Consider the following 25,443-nt stretch of genomic DNA (forward strand, 5'->3'; position numbering starts at 1 on the left):
GAGAAATGTCACACAAGTCTATGAAGTCTACTACATGGAGGGGATCCCCAACATATATTATTTATGTCCCATTTACTGTGTAACCATCATGTCTTCAGTGTATCACTCCCATCATAACCGACCCCAGAAGCTCACAATCCAATCTTAGTATCTCAAACACAATGTATTACTCCCATCATAAGTGACCCGAGGAGCTCACACTCTCATCTCTTATATCACTCCAGGCACTGTACAGTGTTGTAGGGACACTAGGATGAGACTTGTACACGTCACATCTAGTAGATTAGTCTATGACCTCATCAGCAGGGCTGATCACATGTCCAATGACTCCTCCTACTCTGCATTCAGAAAAACAGAGACAATGGCCCAGATTTATCAAAGGGTGTAAATTGGTGTAAACTGCCCAAAGCAACCAATCACAGCTCCTCTTTTATTTTACCAGAGCTGAAAGCTGGGGGCAGGTTACACCCTTGATGTGACCACAGGACACATATAAGTGACTGAAGAGGAGAATGGAGGAGGTAAGTACACATGAGTCGGGCATTGTGGTAGGCAATAAAATACACATCTCCCATCTGACCAACCTCATTTTAAGAAATAGAAGTTACGTCGAGTTATCCAGTGAGACCAAGACAAAGCAGCCATGGGAACCTTCGGCCCTCCAGCTTTTACAAAACAACAATTCCCATCATGCATGGACAGCTGAGGGCAGAAGGTTCCCGTTCCCTGACATAAAGCTTCCTTCCTAAAAAGAAGTTCAGCAGCAGCTGAGGAGTCCCGTGTTCTACTATATTAGAGGTCAAAAAGCCTGTAGACGAGTGCTTTTTCTCTCGTTATGGACGCCTCACTGTAGACTGAGGTTCTATCTCTCAAAGTCTGAGCCCAAAGAGCAGTATGAAGGAACCCTATTTCCTGGGGAAATGAGGCCTCATGCTTTAAAGGGGTTATCCAGCGCTACAAAAACATGACCACTTTCCCCCTACTGTTGTCTCCAGTTTGGGTGGGGTTTTGAAACTCAGTTCCATTGAAGTAAATGGAGCTTAATTGCAAACTGCACCTGAACTGGAGACAACAGTAGGGGGAAAAGTGGCCATTTTTTTGTAGCACTGGATAACCCCTTTAAGGTTAGGGTCCACCGGTCGTCCGGCTCATGAGAGTACCACCAGGAGCACACGTTACAGCAGGTGCATGTCCCCTTCTGTGCACAGCAGGATATAACAAGCAGCAGGAGGAGCAGAATTCAGTTCCAGATCTGGCATCCTTTCTGTCAAGTGTAGAGAGGATCATTATAACGGAGACGAGTGTGTACGGCGTATAGTGACAGATCTCAGCAGGACGACCCAGCACTGCTCACACTCCAAGCGTGCGTCACATAAGATACCATTCTATATTTATCCACAATCTGCTCTTCCTCAATGCGGTGAAGATGAGCGGAAACACTGATTGTGTATATATATATATATATATATATATATATATATATATATATATATATATATATGCACACACACAGCACCCTGTCAATTAGCCTCCTCTGCCTCTTCACGCAGCCCCCAGATAACATGGCTGACTCCTGTCCTGATGGTTTGTTACAATTTATCAATGCAGGTAAAATGCATCAGGCTGAAGTTCAGACAGTTTAACCAGTGGCAGACATATCAACTGCACAGGGGCCCAGGCCAACAGAGGGGCCCGTAAGGCTCAGACTCTCAAGTGTCAGCTCAGCATGTCACATGTCTGTAGTGGGCCCTCCAGGTGGTATCAGCACCTGAAGTGTGGGCCCACTTAGTCACTGGATGCTGTGGCCGGCTGGGGCTAGTTTTCCTCTCTCCTCCTGCTCACAGCCCCTCCCCCTCCTGTACTCCACTGTCCAGCATACCTTGTGTGAGAAGGAGAGGAGCATGTGGTTACAGGGGCTGGAGGGATCCTGCAGGGTTAGGGATGCCAGGGACTAGACTGTGAAGAGGAGCAGTAGCAGCAGCAGCTCTGACAGTGAGTGCTTATTGTTAGTGTCAGGCTGCTGGAAGTTGTAAGATAGAGGGTGGACTGTGTAAGAGAAAGCACAGAGCCCCCACCCCCTCTCTATGTTTGATTGTAAGTTTATGACTTTTTATTCCAATAACTGGGCCCCCTCCCCCCTGCAGCATGGTTCTTTTTCTCTTTCATCTCCCCCTAAGCAGCCACATACAGTACATGTATCCCACCTGTGCAGCCACATACAGTACATGTATCCCACCTGTGCAGCCACATACAGTACATGTATCCCACCTGTGTCCCAACAGTGATTAACCCCTAGACAACCCAGGGCGTACCTGTACGTCCTGGCATCGCTAGGGTAGTTCAGAGGGGGGCCGGGTAATGGCGCTGATCCCGGCTCGGCATTCTATTGGTTTCGGCTGCATAGATCTCTATGAGAGATCATTGTGGCTATACAAGAAGTCCCCCAGGGGGGCTTCTAGTATATCTGTATAAACAAAAAATATTTTATTATTAATAATAATAATAATAATAATAATAATAATAATAATAATAATAATAATAAAAAAAACTCCCCTAATAAAAGTTTAAATCACCCCCCTTTTCCCATTTATAAATAAAAATAAATAAACATGTTTTGCATTGCCGCGTGCGTAATTGCCCAAACTATTAATTTATTTCGATCCTGATCTCGCACGGTAAACGACGTAAGCGTAAGATAATCCCAAAGTGCAAAATTGCGCATTTTTGGTCGCATCAAATCCAGAAATTGTAATAAAAAGCGATCTAAAAATCGCATATGTGCAATCAATGTACCGATAGAAAGAACACATCATGGCGCAAAAAATGACACCTCACTTTGTTGACAATATGCTCATTGGATCGTACTCCTATATTACCTTTGACCTTCCCCTTTCCTTTCTGTACCCCTTCCCTTTGGATGCTGTTGAAAATTTTTCAATAAAAACAAGGTTTAAAAAAAAAAATTTTAAATGACACCTCACACAGCCCCATAGAGCAAAGGATAAAAGCATTATAACCATGGTAATAGAGCGATTTTAAGGAACATATATTTCTTAAAAATGGTTTGAATTTTTTAAAAGACATCAAATAAAATAAAAGTTATACAAGTTACATATCGTCGACTTGAGTAACATATATAAGAAGACAGTTTTACCCCAGGGCGAACGGTGTAAAAACAAACACACACACACACCCTAAATAAAAAAAATGTGGGTTTTTGTTTTTGTGTTTTAATTCCACCACACATTTAGGGTAGCTTCACACGGGCGGGCTCGCAGCGAGATTCTCGCTGCGAGCCCGGCAGGTCCTGTCAGTTTCCATAAACTACATACTTGCTGCGGACCGCAGCGAGTATGTAATTGTACCGCGCTTAACTCCTTCTACTCCCGCCGGCTCCCCCGCTGTAAGCAGCATACATTACCTGTCCTTGCTGCTCGGGTCCGGCGTCCTGCTCTCCCGTCCGGCCAATCAGTGGCTGCGGCTGGGCAACACACTAATTGGCCGGACGGGAGAGCAGGACGCCGGACCCGAGCAGCAAGGACAGGTAATGTATGCTGCTTACAGCGGGGGAGCCGGGCGGGAGTAGAAGGAGTTAAGCGCGGTACAATTACATACTCGCTGCGGTCCGCAGCAAGTATGTAGTTTATGGGAACTGCCAGGACCTGCCGGGCTCGCAGCGAGAATCTCGCTGCGAGCCCGCCCGTGTGAAGCTACCCTTAATTTTTTTATTGTTTACTTTATGCAAAAATTCAGCCTGTCATTGCAAAGTACAATTAGTGGCGTAAAAATAAGGGCTTATGTGGGTTTCTAGGTGAAAAAATGCAAGTGCTATGGCCTTTTAAGAACAAGGAGGAAAAAGTGAAAACGCAAAAACTGAAATTGGCCCGGTCCTCTAAGGGTTAAGGGCCCATTTGTTCTATCCCCTATTAGTGCTGTTCTGGGGTCACTTCCACACACTGATCCCCCACTGAAGCCTCCAGTGTATAATGTACCTAGGACCCTCCAAGTACAACAGCTGCAGGCACTACAACTCCCAGCATTTACTGCAGTCCTCAGGGTGTGCTGGGATTTGAAGTACAAATGAATAGACAACTCAAGGGGTTGTCCCCTCGGAAACTACAACTCCCAGCATTCTCTGAGAACTTCATAAGTGTAAGGCATTCTGAGAGCTGTAGTCACAGATGATACATCAGTACAGGATGGGACCAGGTCAGCATGTTGCTTCTTATTTGGGTGCCCCCCATGATCAGTTCTATTGGTGGGCCACAGGTACCCCAGTCCCACACTGGGGCCTACACAGACTACAGTACAATCCTCTAGTGGGCCCTGGCATCTGTGCTGTAGGGCCCTCCCGAGAAACAAGGACACATGTACCGGATACCCGGGCGTACATATGTGTTGCCTTTAAGGCAGAAAGGTGGAGAAGCTAATAGGTTATGGGGGCCCAAACACATTTTTTGCACAGTCTCTGTCCTCCCCTTTCACTCAGGACTGTCTACAACAGGGATCTCCAGCTGTTGCAAAACTCCAATTCCCATGATGCCTGGGCAGCCAAAGTTTGTTCACAACAGCAAGAAACCCTCAGGTGTGAGTGCCGTGCAACTATTAAACCACTCTACCATATACACATGTCTGTCCCACTTCTCCCTCCCCCACTGCTCTATATAATCCCAGGAAGCCGCCCACTTGACTCCTGGTGGCTGCATGGTTGTGGTGCAGGCTATAACAAATCAAAACACACACATGAAAACCTTACGCAATTTTACAGCAAATCTTCAATGATTCTTTACTGCACCAAAAAACTGCAATGTGTGAGTGTACTGCAACACTCTTGGGGTGACTACCTGCTGCTACAGTTACATGTGGCCCCTGCCTGTGACTACCTGACTATTCGCAATAGAAAATGCTGTTAGGCTAGATTCACATGTAACGTATCTGCTGCAGGTGCGTTACGTGTGAATCTAGCCTTAATTATTCTCCAAGGACTTCGTGACTGGTCTATGCTTTACATGCATATCTTGGATATTACAACCCCTGTGCAAAATGTAGATCTAAATGTGTCCAGTCCTTTTGCTGATCCGTCTCAGGGCAGCCATATTGGTATTATTTGGCCCAACAAATATACTTGTGTGAATCCCGATTTCCTAGTGTAGAGAAGCCATAAAACTTGTTTCGTCAGCAGGTAAGTAAATTATTTTGAGGAATGTGGGGCCCCGAGGAAAAGGGCCGCACCTACATGTTGTGAAAAGTGTTTGGGGTTTTTTTTTTGTAGAAAGTCAATACAATGACAACAGGTTCCTGGGAGTAACTTAAAACCTATGCAGTGACAAGTGAATGGACCGTGCCTAATGGAGAGAAACAATGCGTGAACGCAGGGCGCTGACAATATGCACTGTGAAATACAGTCAGTATGGGTTAGGGACACAAAGAGCACCTTACAATGAGCTCTGTGCACCAACACAGAAAGCTTCTGACTGACAACAGAAAGCAATAGCCGATCCCATATGCACAATGCAGTCTTCTATACTAGAAGCGTCATCTTCTGCCCCTGCGTGATCAGGATTAGGTCAGAAGACGTTTTCATCATCTCGATAGAAACAAGAAAGTTTCAATTCATTGTCAGATAAAATATATCCTGAAAATCGTGAGGGATAAAAAACAAAGGTTCATAACGTTTCATTACACTGCATCTGATGTGGTCTCTCCCAATGTTATATTCCTGTATTACAGTAAATAGGATGTGATGTTCTAGTGTGGCCCCAGGCTCCTACGTCGTCCCAAGGATCCCCTCATCTTCCCGGCAGAGCCTCTGCCCTGGTTTCACCTCCGTAATGACATGTAATCGAGCAGATTTTCCAGGTCACGTGCTGCAGACAAGAGCGTTACACGCCACAATGGCTTCTATTCACTGAGAGCAAACAGTCTCCACAAGTGTCAGGGCCACATCACAGCCCTGAAGAAAGGAGACTCCTGGATCACCACACTCCCAGATGGAGGACTGTCCTCATAGATGACCCTTGCACTACCAGGTGGAGGACTATCCTCACAGATAACCGCACTCCCAGACGGAGGACAGTCCTCACAGATAACCGCACTCCTAGGCTCCCACTTTATAGACCTGTATACCCCCCCCCAACCGCCACTAGAGATTAAATAGCAGCCATGCAGATTACCGCACACAGTAATATACCAAGGAAACAACAGACGAGAACTTGACTGATATTTAGTGGAGGGAGATGAGCATTATCGTTTTAGGGGTAAGTGTCTGCTGTACATGACCAGTCTGGTCCTTGTGGTCCCTCCACCTGGTTGGATAGTCCATAATGAAGATGTTTCGGAAAGTGACCAAAGTTCCATGAACACAAATTCATTCATCCCTCATCTCCACAGGAGAGCTGAAGTACAGGTTAGTGATGGCGCAGGAGAGTTGTGGTACAGGTGAGTGACGAGAAAAAGGAGAGCTGTGGTACAGGTGAGAGATAAGAGACATGAGGGCTGGTAAGTTACAGGGGGCAGGAGAGCTGTGGTACAGGTAAGGTACAGGGGGGCCGGAGAGCTGAGGCACAGGTGAGTGATGAGAAGGAGAGCTGTGGTACAGGTGAGTGATGAGAAGGAGAGCTGTGGTACAGGTGAGTGATGAGAAGAAGGAGAGCTGTGGTACAGGTGAGAGAAAAGAGACAAAGGCTGGTAAGTTACAGGGGGCAGGAGAGCTGTGGTACAGGTGAGTGATGAGAAGAAGGAGAGCTGTGGTACAGGTGATTGACGAGAAGAAGGAGAGCTGTGGTACAAGTGAGTGATGAGAAGAAGGAGAGCTGTGGTACAGGTGAGTGATGAGAAGAAGGAGAGCTGTGGTACAGGTGAGCGATGAGAAGAAGGAGAGCTGTGGTACAGGTGAGTGATGAGAAGAAGGAGAGCTGTGGTACAGGTGAGTGATGAGAAGAAGGAGAGCTGTGGTACAGGTGAGTGATGAGAAGAAGGAGAGCTGTGGTACAGGTGAGCGATGAGAAGAAGGAGAGCTGTGGTACAGGTGAGTGATGAGAAGAAGGAGAGCTGTGGTACAGGTGAGCGATGAGAAGAAGGAGAGCTGTGGTACAGGTGAGTGATGAGAAGAAGGAGAGCTGTGGTACAGGTAAGTGACGAGAAGAAGGAGAGCTGTGGTACAAGTGAGTGATGAGAAGAAGGAGAGCTGTGGTACAGGTGAAAGATAAGAGACATGAGGGCTGGTAAGTTACAGGTGGCAGGAGAGATAAGGTTCAGATAAGTTACAGGGGGCAGGAGAGCTGTGGTACAGGTAAGTTACAGGGGGGGCCAGAGAGCTAAGGTACAGGTGAGGGACTAGAAGATAGAGAGCTGTGGTACAGGTGAGTGATGAGAAGAAGGAGAACTGTGGTACACATGCGAGATAAGAGACATAAAGGCTGGTAAGTTACAGGGGACAGGAGAGCTGTGGTACAGGTAAGGTACAGGGGGCAGGAGAGCTGTGGTACAGGTAAGGTACAGGGGGCAGGAGGGCTGTGGTACAGGTGAGGGATGAGAAGGAGAGCTGTGGTACAGGTGAGAGATGAGGGGCAGGAGGGCTGTGGTACAGGTGAGAGATGAGAGACAGCCAGCCAGCAAAGAAAGAACATGGTCAGACTAAAGCAGCAACCACCACCAGTCACCAAGCCAGCACGAGAAGAACTCCGAACTACAACCCTCATCATCATCCAGCATTCTGTTATATACAGGGTTTAATATGTACAATGTGGGGGCGACAACTACAACAACCACCTTCATTCAGCTTATAAACAGAGCACAATTCTAGATTCTAGATTCCGGAGGCTGCACTCTGCGATGCTCTTGAAAGCTCTAGATTCCCGAGGCTGCACTCTCAGATGCTTTTGAACGCTCTAGATTCCAGAGGCTGCACTCTCATATGCTTTTGAATGCTCTAGATTCCGGAGGCTGCACTCTCATATGCTTTTGAACACTCTAGATTCCAAAGGCTGCACTCTCATATGCTTCTGAACGCTCTAGATTCCGGAGGCTGCACTCTCATATGCTTTTGAACGCTCTAGATTCCGGAGGCTGCACTCTCAGATGCTTTTGGTTCCTGAACTTCACTCTTGGCCTCTCTCTATTCTGGGGCTGCACAATCAGGCACTGACAGAGAAGAGCAGAACAAGGACCGCAATGCAGCAGTCCTGATATATGAATCTGCTGGAGCAGCGTTGGCCTCTCTGTGCACAAACACATGGCACCTGACTGACCACACAGATAACACATTAAGGGGTATGGACTGATCGTGCTGAGAATAAGAACATTCAGCAGCACTTACCTCTCTCCAGCCCCATTAAGAGCAGCCCAGAACCTAGCTTTAGTTATCTTTGTTTGTATAGTAATTTTAATGAATATAAGAAGCATATCGCTCCACTCTCTTTCTCCATCATATGCTTCACCTATGCTAAGGATATCAGGCTAGTCCCGTATTTTCAGACTTGTAATGGAGGCTCCGCTGACTTTTTTGCACCATGGGGGAAAGCCTAGAGACCTGATGCTTTAGCCTTCTTATTTTAGCAGTGCACAGTTTTGAACAGCGGCTAATAATAAAGCTGGACTGAAGTAGGAAAAACTAGGGCCTGAAGCTTCAGTACTTAAATGTAGTAACTTAGACTGTGCCACAGCAGTGTGCTGGCCCTTTAAATAAGCGCTGCTCTATACTGCCTGTGTGTACAGACCTCAGTTTTCTGACCTCCCTGATCTCAGATCTTAGATGTGTAGCTGACAGTCCAGGCCGCTGTGTGGGAACGGGCCGCATCCTTCCCAGATACAGTGATTGTCGGTGGGAAATCTCCCCCCCTGTGACTCCCAGGATCCTGCCGAGCCCGGGGGCTTCACACACAGCAGCGAGAACAGAACATTCACATTCACGGAAGACCACGGGGAGCGGCCCTTTCTATTGCGCATAGCCCTCTATTCTTCCCCCGTCTTTGTTCCCTGATCCCCCGCTCCCAATCTCTTCCGGCTAGTGGGGTCCGTCACTAAACTGTTCCATAAATTACTGTAATTTTTTTTTTTTATCCAAACTTATTTTATTGGAGAGGTCAGATAGACATTAAACATTAAGCTTTAAGGGACATGCAGGTCCCGGCTCAAAAGTACAATCAGTCAATTAAATATAAAGAGACCTAATTTTTTGGTATTTTGTGCTATAACAAGTCATTATACATGGAATTACTGTAATTTTTATGTCCCAGATGCACGGAAGTCTTATCCACATATACAGACACATCTAAATAATATGGAGAGCTTCTGCACATTTTTAATATGCTGGAGCAGACTGCTCAGTGCTGGTTTGGGAACTTGATGAGGTAAGGTTGCAGGATGTTGTCCTGTGCTGGCTCTTGTACAGCAAACTGTACAGGCTGTTTCCCTCATCTCCCTGCTCTCTCATGTCAGTTGTTTGCGGCACCGCTAGGGATCCCGGCCGGAGTGTATATACTATGTGTATACTCTTCGGCTGGGATTCCATAGGAAGCTATGGCACGTATATTTTCGGATAAATCACGGCCGTTGTACAACGGCCGTGGTTTTACGAAAATATACATTGTGTGAACATAGCCTAAGTCAGGATATATCTGTAGAATTTGGGCCTATTCATTAACCGCAAGCAGATATTTTAACGGAATCAGAACACCAAGAATATAACAGAATGGCAGATGATGTCAATATACATATCCTGTCATATTAACATAAAAGTAATGTCCCACCGCAGCTCCCGCAATGCTCTAGGTGCACCCCAGTACAGAGGCTCAGTCCATTCTATGGGATTAGACAGGGGGATACAATGAGCTTTGACCACTCACTCGGCCCTCATACATGACTCCGACCCATCAGAAACTATTGGTGCTAACAAATCTTATACAACCTCCTGCAGCAATGAATGGAGTACAAACCTGAAAGTAACAGGTGCTAACAGTGACCAACACTGAGCTCAATGAAGCCAGGATCAGTATGTGTGCTCCGGATATATATAAAGCTACCACATGACAGAAAGTGCAATAAGGGACCTCATTCTCTAAGTTACTCCATAAACTCCTTCCTGTCTGGTGTCTGACACTTCCCATTTGGTGTCTGTATCTGCAGACTGGGAGAGCTAGGTAAAGCTGAGACACATTTATCTAGGCCCTTTCAGACAAAAACAGAACTGTCACCGATTCCACTCCTTCACCCACTATCATAATGAGGTCACTTTGCAGCAGTGGTAAAGTGACAGTAGCTTCCCCGGTATTCAGTCTGACTGCTGACAGCTTATAAAACTATAAAAGATTTTCTAGACTAATTTTTGAGTATGGATGAAAAAATAAAAAGTAAAAATACCCTGACGGACGTTTCTCTTTAAAGGTGCAATACAGGGATCAGTGCTGCGTTCCTGGTTACTGAGTAGCTGGTGATATAACTTCCTGAACTCGGAGGAGCCGCAGCATTTAGCAGATTATTAGCAGCAATTAGAGGAATCTTTCACTGTGAACTGTCTCATTCTACAACCATCGCTATAAAAAGAAGCGTCTGCTCTCTGCTCAGCAACATAGTGAATGACAGCACAACCAGAAACCTGCCTTGGAAATCTTCACAAGAAAGCATCACAATAAATCCCCCTAAATTGCTGAGGCACATCCAGAGCTGCATTGGCAATTCTACTCTTACATCATGTCTTATACTCCAATCACCTCCAGAGTTGCAATCACTATTCTGCAGTTACATCATGTCTTATACTCCAATCACCTCCAGAGCTGCACTCACTATTCTGCAGTTACATAATGCCTTATATTTCAATCACCTCCACAGCTAAAGTCATTATTCTGCTGTTACATCATGTCTTATAATCCAATTACCTTCAAAGCTGCACTCGCTATTCTGCACTTACATCATGCCTTATATGCCAGTTACCTCCACAGCAGAACAGTAACTGCGGTTTTAGATATGACTGGATTATAGGATGTGACATAAAAGCAATAGAGTGAGTCCAGCTTTAAAGGGGTACTCCGGCCTGGGGGTATTTTTAAGCTATTGCCGGGGAGAGGGTGGTTATGGACGGCGAAGGTCACTTACCTCCCCAGTTCCAGCGCCGGGTCGCACCGCACGGTACACCCGTCCCACGGTCGCTTCCTGGTGTGAGCTGCCGCATGAGACGTGAAGTCCCACCTCAGCCGCTGGATGGCTGAGCTGCCCTGAGATGTCACGTCTCATGCGGCAGCTCACACCAGGAAGTGGCCGTGGGACGCGGGACTGGGCGGCGCGATCTGGGACCCGGCGCTGGAACCAGGGAGGTAAGTGACCTCCGCCATCAATAACCACCCCCTCCCCGGCCATAGCTTAAAAAATACCCCCGGGCCGGAGTACCCCTTTAAAGGAGAACTCTGGGCACAGACTTTTTTTCCCATAACTGCCAGGGAGGAGGTGGGTGAACAAAACATGCACTTACTTTCCTGGCTCTATCACTGGGGTCCGCTGTCCTCCGCTCCAGTCCCTGGCGACATGTCATGTCACCTCTCTACACCAGGAAGCGGCCAGGGATCGGAGACTGGAGAACAGCGGACCGCTGCATTGGAGCCGGGGAGGTAAGTGCATCCTGTTTTGTTCAACCACCTCCTTCCCGGCAGTTTTTTAAAAAAAAGGTAGTGCCCAGTCTTCTCCTTTAATTGTGGCTGGTGTACAAGACAAATAACAGCAGAATAGTGATTGCAGCTCTAGAGGTGAGGTAAGGTCAGCCTCTATAGACCTGTGGTTCCTGGCCTGAATCTAGGATAATGTAGTGAAGGGTCAGACATATCCTCATTGAGTTTAGAACTGTAGAAGATTAATGGAAGACACGACTGTACTCACCACAGCTGATGGGTCCGGCCTCGGCGCTACGTGTTATTCCTTCATAACCGCAAAAATCTCTCACAGCTGAAAAACAAGAAAAGAATTATCAGACAAGGAACATTCCAGAGACATCTTCTCATCATATATCCACAACTAAAGAAACTGGACTCTATATCATATGAGAGGAAACCAAGGAACAGGACCACAGAGTAAGGTCCTCCCCAACAAATTCACTGCTGCCCCGCCATGCCAGTCTGTATTCTACTGACTGGATGAACAGGCAGCAGCTATGGGGCCCCTGGAGAGAAGGGCCCCAGAACCCAAGATATGTTGGCGAAGGACCCTAAATGTCATGACCACAGGCATGTTCACAAGAGGCATTTTTTGTGTGTTTTTACTGCATTGTGTACTTCACCCTTGGGGGGGGGGGGGGGAAGGGGGTGTTGGGAGGTTAGACCTCCATATCCCCCGCCAATCTCCGTATCAACTTCTTTGTTATGAATAGAGCTGTGGGTATGGCACATGACCAGCCGCTCTATTCATCCCTATGGAGCCGCTGGAAAAAGCGGAGTAAGACTCTTTGCACCAACTTTGCACTAAGAAGGCGGGGGCCCGATATCTTGTGGATAGTGGAAAAGTTCATTTTTCCTGGACAACCTCTTTATGGTTGTACAGATTTTCAGGAAGTGGTGTATTCTTTCTAGTTTGACACCGTGCTCTCTGTTGCCACCTCTGTCCGTGTCAGGAACTGTCCAGAGCAGGAGAGGTTTTCTATGGGGATTTGCTGCTGCTCTGGACAGTTCCTGTCACAGACAGAGGTGGCAGCAGAGGGCACTGTGTCAAACTAGAAAGAATACACCATTTCCTGCAGGACATACAGCAGCTGAAAGTAATGAAAGGCTTAATTACAAATCTTTTTTTTTCTCCAGAGTACCCCTTTAAACACAGAATATACTACAAAGCTTTAGAATCTTTGACTGATTAAACACAGAGAAGCCAATTGTAAGAATCCAATGGTAGCTGCGCAAAACAAGTATGGACAATTTCATCTGATGGCGCCTGGATGCAGGAGAGAGAACCAACCCTTCACTGCTGATCTGTCACACTGCTGTCACTAGCGGGAGCTGCTCATCCAACATGTCAGACCGAGGCAGCTGAAATGGGAAGATACCGTGGAAAAAGTCCAAACATCAACAGGAGATTCCCAGCACCGGTGTGATCTGGCATTACCTGTCTGTAGTGCCAGCCGCTGAATCTCCTGATGTTACCCGTCTATAGTGCCAGCCCGTATTTCCTGGTGCCAGCCCTAGTGTATCCTAACATTATCCATCTATAGCACCAGCCCCTGTTGATATAACCAGAAACATGGAAAATACCAAGATTTAACCCTGTACAAAACTGATTTGATGCCACAGATCCAGCAATAAACCAATAAATTATTATTAAAAGGCCTTATCCAGGCTTAGAAAAACATGACCACTTTCTTTCCCCAGTTCGCGCATGGTTATGCAAATCCCACACCCAAACTGGAAACCAGAGCGGTGCTGTTTCTGGAAGAAATCAACCATGTTTTTCTAAGCCTGGATAACCCCCTTTACATGTATCTTAAATACACAGAACAATGACAAGACAATGACAAGCAACTGGTAAAATGGTAAACAAAAAAAAAAATTATAAAAATGTAAAATTATAAAACATAAGAAAAATGAAATAAATGTAGTAGGGTGTTAGATGGACATGTTCACCAATCGGTGGCACGTGTATTTGATAGATTTTACTTTTGCCCTTAGCCTCTTTTCCCCGACATATTTGAAAACCGGTGAGGTGTAAAGCGTGTCACAAATCATTATATCCGGTGCCGTGCCCTGCAATTTATGGGCAAAATCTGCAATAATTCAGCCACATATTCTTAGAAAATCTCCGCAGTGAAATTAACCCTTTGCACTGCTACCATCTCGCCTATGCTCAGCTGTTCAGAGGGATAGTCTGTTACACTGGGACATTGTGGATGATGAAGACGAGTCCTGTGAATCAAGGTGCTGGTCCGCTTGGGTTGGTTCGGTGAAAGCTCCAGCTCTCTGGCGACATTCAGCAATAACCTGGACAGCAGATTTATCTGCGAGCGATCCATCTGCACAGAGGCGGAGAGGTTAAATGGATGCGTTTTCGTGGCAGTGCTTCAAATCCTCTTGGCTGGCGTCCACTTCAGCAGTCTCCGTCTCCTCATTCGATGACTGCCAAAGGCTTGACTGTGATGTAATGTGGTGGACTAATACAAGGCCAGATTCTGGCAGCACCGAGCATCCTGTATACAGACGGGGATTATTCTCTTCTCCTCTCCACCATCTTTTCTCACGCTCTTAAGGTCGCACCCATGGTCCAGGAAGACAGTTCTGACACGTCATTGGGGGTCATCTATCGTGAAATCACATCTGTTGTTTGGAAGATATATATAAAAAAAGAAGAACAAAAAAATAATCTGGACCCAATTAAACCTTGTAGATTATTCAGAAAAAAAAGTTACAGGTCGCTGTGAAGGATGCTTTCTCTATGAAATCTCAAGTAGGCCCCTGTGGGGGGTCTCTGTAAGGCCCCGTTCCCACTGAGCAAAGCTAGCGGAATTCCGCGACGGAATTGTCCGCCGCGGAATGCCGTTAGCCTCCCGCTCATAATGGGACTCTATGGGAGGCGCGCGCTCCTGCCCTGTCCGCGCTGAAGAATGAACATGTTCATTCTTCAGCGCGTATAGAGCAGCAGCGCGCGCCTCCCATAGAGTCCCATTATGAGCGGGAGGCTAACGGCATTCCGCGGCGGACAATTCCGTCGCGGAATTCCGCTAGCTTTGCTCAGTGGGAACGGGGCCTTACTCCTTAAAGGGCCTTTCTGGCTTCTCTAGGGGTCTTCATCTGGACCATGTAGTCTTCAGCCATTTGTCCACCTTGCACTCAAGTCCTAATGATTAATGTGAAAAAATTCCCTACAACCCAGCAGTAATGGATGGAGTCCCAACATGGGGGGCCATGGGGAGCCTTCACACCAATTCCCAGGACCTGCCATACTCACAGCATCAGATATATCATAAATACATTAAATCTCAGAAGAGGTCTGTAAAACCAATATATATGTCCAGGTATGCCAGTGCCAAGAGAAGGTGTTCTGGATATGGTTGGATTCAGTTATGGGGTCTAAGTGGATGACCCTTCCAGTCCAGACCATAATACAGATCATGTCAGTTCTGTGCTATATTCCTTCCACTATGATACCTGACGGAGGCTGCATGGGGTTGGTCAATGAATAGTTAAACAAGGGCTGCAAGGACATCGGTAACAATGTCCCTGCAGCCCTTGTTTAACTATTATCGGGCCGTGTAATAGGCACAGAAAACGAGCGACGATCTAGCAGATCGCTGCTCGTTTACAGGTATTATTGGGCCCCCATCGGCCAGTGTAATACCACCCTTAGGGCTAGGGACACTCTACGTTTTTGCAGTTCATTTTTCCAAAAAACAGATGTAATTCTGTGCAATTTATTTTGATCCTTTTTTTTTCTTTGACTTCCATTATAAAAAAAAAAAAACAGATCAAAACAGATGCGTTTTTTTTTTTAGTGTACATGAAACATGGTCGACCATGTTTTTGAGTACACTAAAAAAAACATCCCTTTTGATCCCTTTTTTTGTTTTCTAATGGAAGTCAACGGAAAAAGGGATCAAAACGGATTGCACACAACGGACTGCAAAAATGTAGTGTAGCCCTAGCCTAAACCACTAACCTCTGAGAGTGCTTAACTATATACAATACCTATCCACGCTCCAGGGCTGCTGCTGCAGTCTTCTTCTCCACGGGTCCTGCGCGCTCTAACTTCAGAGTGGCCTGTCAGCTGACAGGGCGCCCAGCCAATCACAGGCCGGGACCGCCGTGGCCTGTGATTGGCCGGGCAGCCTGTCAGCTGACAGGCCACTCTGAAGCTAGAGCGTGCAGGACCCGGGGAGAAAAAGACCGCAAGCAGCAGCCCTGGAACGTGGATAGGTAATGTATATCGTCAGTCGCCGGCCGCGCACCGCTATTACACATAGCGGTGCGCGGTCGGCGCCCGATGAAAATAGGTCCAAACTAACTCCAAACCTATATCAATTGGCTGATCGTTGTATTTATTACATGGAGTGATAATCGGCCAAATCGGGCCAATTCGGCCAATTATCGTTCCGTGTAATAGTACCCTTACTAGTAAAATAGAAATCTGACTGTTATACGCCACTGATCTCTAGGATACAGTAGAATTGATCTGCATGAATGGTCTCCATCATGCAGACAGGGAACAAGTACTGGCTAGGCAAGTTTCCTAACATGTTCAGTACCCACATAAGACAATGCTGAGGTTCCAAGATTTGTGATGGCTTTGGAGCTTCTTGTGTCTGATCAATATCAGGATTGATCTAGGGGAGGAGAGGGAGACCATGCTGTCCGATAGAGCCAGACTCCCTCCCTCACAAGTGCACCGACAACAAGGTGTGTAACTCGTAAAGCAGCAGGAAGTGAAGAGATGTTGAGTCAGAGTCCCATGTGCTGAGCGCGGAAACCTGAGAAGCGGATCAATGACGTCTACAGCTGTTCATGTCCAGTCTGCAGATAGGAGGATTATACAACGTGGTGCACACAGCCGGGAGTGCCCAGATAATACACAGCCCAGGCTTAAGAGAATGGCAGACATAGAAGATGACACATTGTGCAGGATCCCCTGCTATATCCAGGAACCAGACAGGATGAGCCCATAGTCTGGAGAACTAACGCTACGTTACAGTATAGGACGTCTCACATCTGTGAGGTCTGCACATGGAGAACATGCTAATATTCACACATGGCTGCTGCAATACTTCCAGATGGCTGCACCATGGGGGGCGCCTATCAGCAGAGCCGCATTTAGCTTTGGACCAATGTTAGTGAAAAAGACATTATGAGAAGCACATTGTAATAAGACTGCAGGAAGCCATGATATGTAGATAGATAGAAAGGAGATAGAGAGACAGACGGACACATTTTTGTCTCGGACAAATAGCAACAAATTACTGTGGCTGTGATTGGTTGCTTTCTGCCCGAGACCAAAATGTGTTTGATTTAAAAGGTCTCCACACATTTTATTCTTCTGACAAGTTCTGCTATGAGAATAAGGTATATAGGGCTGTCCTGAGCTTTCACCGACAGAAATCAGGTGTGATGGCAAAACTGCAGACCCCTTTGTTCTCAGAGAGATAAGCTGCTACCAGAGCTTTCTGGCTGTGGCTTAAGGCCGTATTACACGGCCCGACTCTGAGGAGCAAAAGAGCGATGTCAGCGATCGTTCCTTGTTCCCCGCTCACTGCCGCTATTCCACGCAGTGAGTGGGTGAGTCTGGGGAGGGCCGGGGGGAGCTGCAGGGGGGGGGGGGGGCTGCCCGGGTGATCGCTCATAACACAGGAACATTCAGTTGTGGCGAGGACTGAAGAGATAACCGATAACCGTAATTTTTTTACATCATCTGCTGGTGGATGGTTGGGAGAGATGCAAGCCGCCCAAACCCTGCGAGTGAGAGTGCCACGAGAGAGTGCCGCCCAAACCCTGCGAGTGAGAGTGCCACGAGAGAGTGCCGCCCAAACCCTGCGAGTGAGAGTGCCACGAGAGAGTGCTGCCCAAACCCTGCGAGAGAGTGTGCCACGAGAGAGTGCCGCCCAAACCCTGCGAGAGAGTGTGCCACGAGAGAGTGCCGCCCAAACCCTGCGAGAGAGAGAGAGTGCCACGAGAGAGTGCCGCCCAAACCCTGCGAGAGAGAGAGTGCCACGAGAGAGTGCCGCCCAAACCCTGCGAGAGAGTGTGCCACGAGAGAGTGCCGCCCAAACCCTGCGAGAGAGTGTGCCACGAGAGAGTGCCGCCCAAACCCTGCGAGAGAGTGTGCCACGAGAGAGTGCCGCCCAAACCCTGCGAGAGAGAGAGTGCCACGAGAGAGTGCCGCCCAAACCCTGCGAGAGAGAGAGTGCCACGAGAGAGTGCCGCCCAAACCCTGCGAGAGAGAGAGTGCCACGAGAGAGTGCCGCCCAAACCCTGCGAGAGAGTGTGCCACGAGAGAGTGCCGCCCAAACCCTGCGAGAGAGAGAGTGCCACGAGAGAGTGCCGCCCAAACCCTGCGAGAGAGAGAGTGCCACGAGAGAGTGCCGCCCAAACCCTGCGAGAGAGAGAGTGCCACGAGAGAGTGCCGCCCAAACCCTGCGAGAGAGAGAGAGAGTGCCACGAGAGAGTGCCGCCCAAACCCTGCGAGAGAGAGTGCCACGAGAGAGTGCCGCCCAAACCCTGCGAGAGAGAGAGTGCCACGAGAGAGTGCCGCCCAAACCCTGCGAGAGAGTGTGCCACGAGAGAGTGCCGCCCAAACCCTGCGAGAGAGAGAGTGCCACGAGAGAGTGCCGCCCAAACCCTGCGAGAGAGTGTGCCACGAGAGAGTGCCGCCCAAACCCCGCGAGAGAGTGTGCCACGAGAGTGCCGCCCAAACCCTGCGAGAGAGAGAGTGCCACGAGAGAGTGCCGCCTAAACCCTGCGAGAGAGAGTGCCACGAGAGATTGCCGCCCAAACCCCCCATGAGCAGCAGGTATGGCTGATAAGTCTAAGGTGTATAAGGACCTTAAGTCTCCTCCAGGCTTTAAGCGATCGGTAGCTGGAATTACAAGATTCCCCACAAATCCATGTTGGCTGCCTAGGGTAGTTTCTGTATGTAAATATACATATACTTTCTCCTCTAGTCCACAATGATATAGGTAGAATGGGGTTAGATTAATTAAAGAGGTAGTTCACAAAAGAAAAATCTTTAAAGTCAACTGATGCCAGAAAGTGCAAGAGATTTGTAATTTACTTCTATTAAATCCCAAGTCTTCCAGTACTTATCAGCTACTGTATGTCCTACAAAAAGTGGTATTCTTTTAAAGGGGTTATCAAGTGCTACAAAAACATGGCCACTTTTCCCCCTATCTTGTCTCCAGATTGGGTGGGGTTTCAAACTCAGTTCCATTCAAGTAAATGGAGCTTAACTGCAAACACCACCTGAACTGGAGACAAGAGAGGGGGGAAAGTGGACATGTTTTTGTAGAGCTGGATAACCCCTTTAAGTCTGGAGAGCAAAAGAGGTTTTCTATGGGGATTTGCTACTGATCTGGACAGTTCCTGACATGGACAGAGGTGGCAGCAAAGAGCAGTGTGTCAGACTGGAGAGAATACACCACTTCCTGCAGGGCATGCAGCAGCTGATACGTACTGGAATACTTGAGATTTTTTAATAAAAGTAAATTACAAATCTCTGGTACTTGCTGGGACCAGTTCATCTGAAACAAAAAAATTGGGGTGAACCACCCCTTTAAGAGAAGAGTTTTCCCAGTTTAGTTTCCTTCTGACCACGACTTCTGCTTTACTTCTGACATTTAGAAATCTGCTTTCTGCCATCCGGCTAAAAATAAAGCTAAGTGCTTGTTAAATAGTTAAACAGATGCGGAGGCGCTGTAGATGTGACGGGTCAGCGCTGCGGCTCCATCACCAGGGAGCGGTGGTTGGTGGTGCGCGGCAGCGGCGTTCATCGCTCACTTAATAAACTGCTTGTTGTTTTTGCTTTTTTAAAATGGTCAACGTTTAAAAATAAGAAAGTATTGTGCAGCACCACAGTACAGGTTGCATGCAGTAGACCGGACAAGGTGCGGCCGAGCCCTATTCATACACCTGGCAGGGCTAAACCTTCTACAATCAGGAAGAAATTGTAAAGAGACTGAAGGGTGCAGCCCAGGCATGGCAGGAGCTAAGAAACTGGTATAGAGAGAACGTAGCACTGACCTATCATACTGGGGGACAGGACACCCCTTCTTCTGACAGAGGACCACAAAGGGATGGTATATTCTGCAGACTGGCAATATACAGCTGTGAAAAGTATCAGGTCTGGATAGGATTTCATCCATTGGGTGTAGTATCACAGGATGTAGGCCAAGCCACAGGTGAGGAGCACTGCGGCCATCCAGTCTGCACAAGTCGCATCCTCCCTAGTAATAGAGACACATTGCAGGATGAGAGTGCAGGACAGAGTGACAGAGAGCAGTGAGAACGGTCACCGAGCACCCCGGGAGCTGATCCCCCTGCAGGCTCAGGGGGAGGACACAGAGCGAAGCGCTGACCCCACAAGAGAATCCCCTTATTCAATTCATAATCTGGATCCTAAGAGAGACAACACCAGTGTAGCGTACGTGAAAGGTCAGAAGACACAGGAGCTGCTGCATCCTTCCTGTCCCCGCTGCAGGATGAAGCACAGGGTGACATGTACAGGATGACGGATGGAGGCATCCTGAGCGAGGTTAAATGTTACGCCTCTCAAAAACAAGAGAGTATAAAGGAGCTAAGAAAATTCCCTGCTATTAGGACGTTCACACGGCCGATATCAGCACGTGCTCCACTCCCTAACCACATCCTATTATCTTCACTCTATAAATGTGCAAATCCGTGTAAATAAGTGACATGTCACCGACAAGGGTTGTGTGGGGAAGCAGCTGCGTGCTGACGGGACTCGGATGAGATCCATAAAACACATCCATCAAAATCTGCAAAACAGGGTCAGAAATCCGAGGAAGAATATCCATTGTATGCGCAGGGTCATAGAGCCCACCTCCCCTGCCACAGAAGGCTGATAACAGGGAGTAATGGTCGCCTACACTTCTCTTCAGTCAGCGGCAGGTACCAAGTCACTGAATGCTGCTGCGGGGCTCTGCACACTGTGACAGCACAGCTTCATGGATGTCTCAAGACTAAGCACATTACCGCACACATCCTCCACATACTGCGGGTTACCACCCAGGTCGACAACCGCTGTTATCACGGATTATTGGCTGACAGTGACTGAAAAGAAGCCTGGGGTGACGGCTATAAAAAGATGCAATCCATACAATTCTGAAGTCACAATTAAGAGGATTTCAGAATTAGTCGGGTTGCACATTCTTGCAGATGATCTGCGTGCGGCATCAGAGAGAAGATCTGCAGCCGGCCCGGAAAATCATCCCAGAGATTGATTCTGTCCAATCACACTACAATAACAATAAGAGATGATATAAGTTATTGCTTCCCCCATACTCGGGTACTCACTACCCCGACACATCTACCTCTCCCAACATCAGGTGCTTCAAAAGTAACATGAAAACCTCTTCAGAAAAGCCTCCAACCTACAGCGACCCTGCGGCCACCGCACTGCTATGTGAACAGCTGCCTGTCACCTACTGTCTCCCAACCCTCATACTACAGAGTGGAAACCCTCAAGGGCAGGGTCCTCACTTCCTCTGTTCCCAGCTGTCATTTACTTCATTCATGGTTATTGTACTTGAATGTGAGAGGTTAGATATCTTATTCCTCTTATTACATCTACCGTGCTCTGGAACTAACAGTGCTCGAAAAATAAATTATTACTAGTATTAATTCAATTATTATTATTATTATTAGCTACATGGTGCCCACATTATTTGCTGCTTAAGAGATCAAGAAATTAAAAAAAAATTTCTAAGGGTGCATGCACACGTACAGGATCTGCAGCAGATTTGAAGTTGCAGATTCAAAGCAAATCTGCAACATCAAATTTGCTGCAGATCCTGTATGTGCAAATTCACCCTAAGTAAGGCTGGATTTTTTTTAATTTTTTTTACACAAAAACTGATGAAAAAAAGGATGCATTTATGTGTAGCAGTTTTGATCCATTTTCTCATTAAATTTCCATTATAAAAAGAAAAACAAATCAAAATATGGATCAAACCGCATCCATTTTTTTAGCGTGCACAAAAACGTGTCCGACTTTTATAATGGAAGTCAATGGAAAAACGGATCAAAATGGATGCACCCAAAATGCATCAGTTTTTTGCAAAAACAAAGTGTGAACCCTGCCTAAATCTACCGTGACATTGTAATGAACTTTGAATCGTTTGTCACCTGGAAAGACAATATATCAGTACATATACACAATCACCTGGTACATACATTACTTATCCAATACTGGACACCAGTTATAGCCTGCAATATACTCCAGAGCTGCACTCACTATTCTGCCTGTGGAGTCACTGTGCACATACCTTATTTTTATTGTTATTAGATCTTGTATTATACTCCAGAGCTGCACTCACTATTCTGCTGGTGGGGTCACTGTGTACATACTGTACATTACATTACTTATCCCGTACTGATCCTGAGTTACATCCTGTATTATACTCCAGAGCTGCATTCATAATTCTCCTGATTGGTACAGGAAACAGTCAGCAGACTCCAGAGCAGCAGGTGCTGCTATGTAAATAAATAAATTCTCTTGATTCCGGACACAGCGCAGCATAATGGTGAATTCTTCTTGATGTTGGCCAACTGCTGCCGTAAGAAGCGAGATGTTGATGCAGCAGTGATTGTAATTGCAAGTTTATTTAATCCACTTCATGACAGAAAAACCTCTCTAATGTTGCCGCTTATCTGGCGTCTGATTACGGTTCAGGGGCTTTTTATATGATTACACGTTGCTGTGAGTGGATGAAATGGCCCGATGGAAAAACAGCGACCAGGTAATGAGCGGTGAACAGCCAGCAACTAGGTCAGCACAGAAAAGTAGCTGCAAGAGGATAGGAACAGACACCAGAGCTGCAGGTCATCGGTGCGGGGCACTAATGGCGTGACTGGCGGCCTCTGTACTACATGAGTGTAAGTGTCTGACACTAGACAGCCGGAAAGTTCCAAACTGAGATCCAGTGCCTCATAACAGAGCTAGGGCTGTCTATATGGGGCGGCAAAAGACTGGGACACAGTAGCAGTGTGCACCATGTAAGCAGTACTGGCCATTGTACTTGCACACTAAGTATCAGCCATGTTGTAATTTATTCCTATTTAAAAATCTCAAGTCTTCCCAGACTTCTATTTCCCAGACTTCAGTATTCTTTGCAGTCTGACACAGTACTCTCTGCTGCCACCTGTGTCCATGGCAAGAACTGTCCAGAGCAGGAGAGGTTTTCTATGGGGATTTGCTGCTGCTCTGGGCAGTTCCTGTAAAGGACAGAGAAGGCAGCAGAGAGCACTGTGTCAGATTGGAGAGAATACACCACTTCCTGCAGGACATACAGCAGCTGATAAGTACTGGAAGACTTGAGGTTTTTAAAATAGAGGTAAATTACAAAACTATATAAAACTTTCTGAAACCAGTTGATTTGAAACAAAAAGATTTTCGCTGGGGTCCCCCTTTAACTATGATGGCACCTTTACTGTTGTACCATCATATACATAAATGGTGCAAAAATGTCCATATAATTTTATACTTAATGGACTGCATGATGGTCTTTAATGCAGGGGTGTGGAGTCGGTAAGCCGCAGCTCCGACTCCAACTCTGACTCCTGAATTTAATCAGGACCGACTGCGACTCCTGCTCCTTCATAAATGGCCAGTCATATACCAGGGGAGTTATTTATCACACTGGCTCAGCAGCTTCTCCCTAATGTCCTACATGATCCTGGGGCGACTTCGGAGTGAATAAAGGAATACTGTATATAAAGCAGATTCTCCTGTATGTGCAGTGGATGCAGCCAGTCTCCAGCCTCCATGTCCTGAACAACTCAGAACTAGACTAGAGGGAGCAGGTAGGCTATTCCTGCTGACAGTCTTCTATGTTTCTAACTAAATATTCACCATACACACAGAAATACTGCTAACAATGTCAGATACCTGTAATATAGAGGTCAGCCATAGTGATAGATAGGGGTCACACATAGTGATATAGAGAGGGGTCACACATAGTGATATAGAGAGGGGTCACACATAGTGATATAGAGGTCACACAGTGATATAGAAGGTCACTGTAGGGGGAAAGCAATAGCACGCACACACACACACACACACACACACAGAGCCTGCTGCAGCTATAGCACACACACACACACGGCTTGCTGCGGCCATAGCACACACACACGCGGCTTGCTGCGGCAATAGCACACACACACACGGCTTGCTGCGGCAATAGCACACACACACACGGCTTGCTGCAGCCATAGCGCACACCACACACACACATATAGACACACACACACAGACACACACACTCGGCTTGCTGCAGCCATAGCACACATACACACAGCCTGCTGCAGTCATAGAGCACGCACACACACACACACACACAGCTGCAGCCAAAGAACACTGAAGAAAAACACACAATCCCAGAGAAAAAACACCAAACTGAGGACAGAGGTTACAGCTACACTACTTATGTCTTCTCCTCCTCCTCTATATCACACAGGATATCTTCATATTACACTGCTGCTCATATACAGTCATCCAGCATCCAGGAAAAGAACAGCACAGATCTCCCCCACACACAATGGACTCTTCCAGCTCAGAAACAAACTGCCAAATAGTGACCGACAACTTTTCCATGACCCCCCTAATGTAATAGTGTCCTTTACTGATATATTCCCCGACCAACCTTATGTAATAGGGCCAGTGTCCTAATAGAATGTGGCTCATAATATATATTCAAGACCAAACTTGTAAAATTGATATCAAAATTCAATTCTACATTCTTTAAAGATTTTTTAAAAGCTGGAGTCAGAGTCGGTACATTTTTTTCCGACTCCAACTCCGATTCTGACTCCAGCCAAAACTAGCTCCGACTCCACAGCCCTGCTTTAATACCCTCCCTACCTTAGATCAATCTCGATTATCCAACGAAGCTCACCATTGATATAATCATCAACCACTGTTACTACATTAGACCACAGGGATGGAACCATCAACCCGCCATTACCACCCAAGATAACTAGGGATCTAATCATCAGCCCTGTTACTATATAAGACCACAGAGATGTAATCCGAGATCACCATGAATACTACTAACACCACCAGTTATGAGTAGAAGAAATATTAGTTATTAGTTTCTAAAGCAGCCTGGACAATGGTGCAGATAGAGCAGATGTTCCAGGACCAGGGCTAAACTTCCCATCTGGCAAGTTCAAGGAGGGCAGCTGATGGCAATGGGTCACTCTACTCTTCCTCCTTGGCAGCCAGCCACTGTTCTGTAGCTCCTCTCCTGCGCACGCACACACATACTCTTTTCTAGAGGCTCAGGTATGCTAGCTTCCTGTAATCTAGAGCTAAAACTTTGCAAGAGTGCATCTGACCATGACATGAGTAAGATTTCAGATGAAATTCTCTGCATGTATGCTCAGACAGCAGTGATGTCACTGCTGCTCTCTAGTGATGGATAGGCTGTATTTTCAGTGATGTCACTGCTGCTCTCTAGTGATGGATAGGCTGTATTCTCAGTGATGTCACTGCTGCTCTCTAGTGATGGATAGGCTGTATTCTTAGTGATGTCCCTGATCTCTAGTGATGGATAGGCTGTATTCTCAGTGATGTCACTAATCTCTAGTGATGGATAGGCTGTATTCTCAGTGATGTCACTGCTGATCTCTAGTGATGGATAGGCTGTATTCTCAGTGATGTCACTAATCTCTAGTGATGGATAGGCTGTATTCTCAGTGATGTCACTGCTGATCTCTAGTGATGGATAGGCTGTATTTTCAGTGATGTCACTGCTGCTCT

General features: G+C 46.9%; 1 protein-coding gene across 7 annotated transcripts in view; it reads right to left on the reverse strand.

Annotated features, from left to right (window-relative positions):
* The window catches only part of ARHGAP32 (Rho GTPase activating protein 32), a 216,154-nt gene that overhangs the window by 97,463 nt on the left and 93,248 nt on the right, over nt 1–25,443 (reverse strand). For 5 of the 7 annotated variants that reach the window (XM_069949113.1, XM_069949108.1, XM_069949109.1 and 2 more), the window contains one exon: nt 11,866–11,931. The gene's annotated coding sequence lies outside the window, so the exon portion shown is untranslated. Of the gene's footprint in view, nt 1–2,312; nt 2,465–11,865; nt 11,932–16,208; nt 16,228–25,443 lie in introns of those variants that run through there. The other 2 variants (XM_069949110.1, XM_069949111.1) reach the window with 2 other exon arrangements.

Source organism: Dendropsophus ebraccatus, chromosome 12 (genome assembly GCF_027789765.1).
Source record: "Dendropsophus ebraccatus isolate aDenEbr1 chromosome 12, aDenEbr1.pat, whole genome shotgun sequence".
NCBI lineage: Eukaryota > Metazoa > Chordata > Amphibia > Anura > Hylidae > Dendropsophus > Dendropsophus ebraccatus.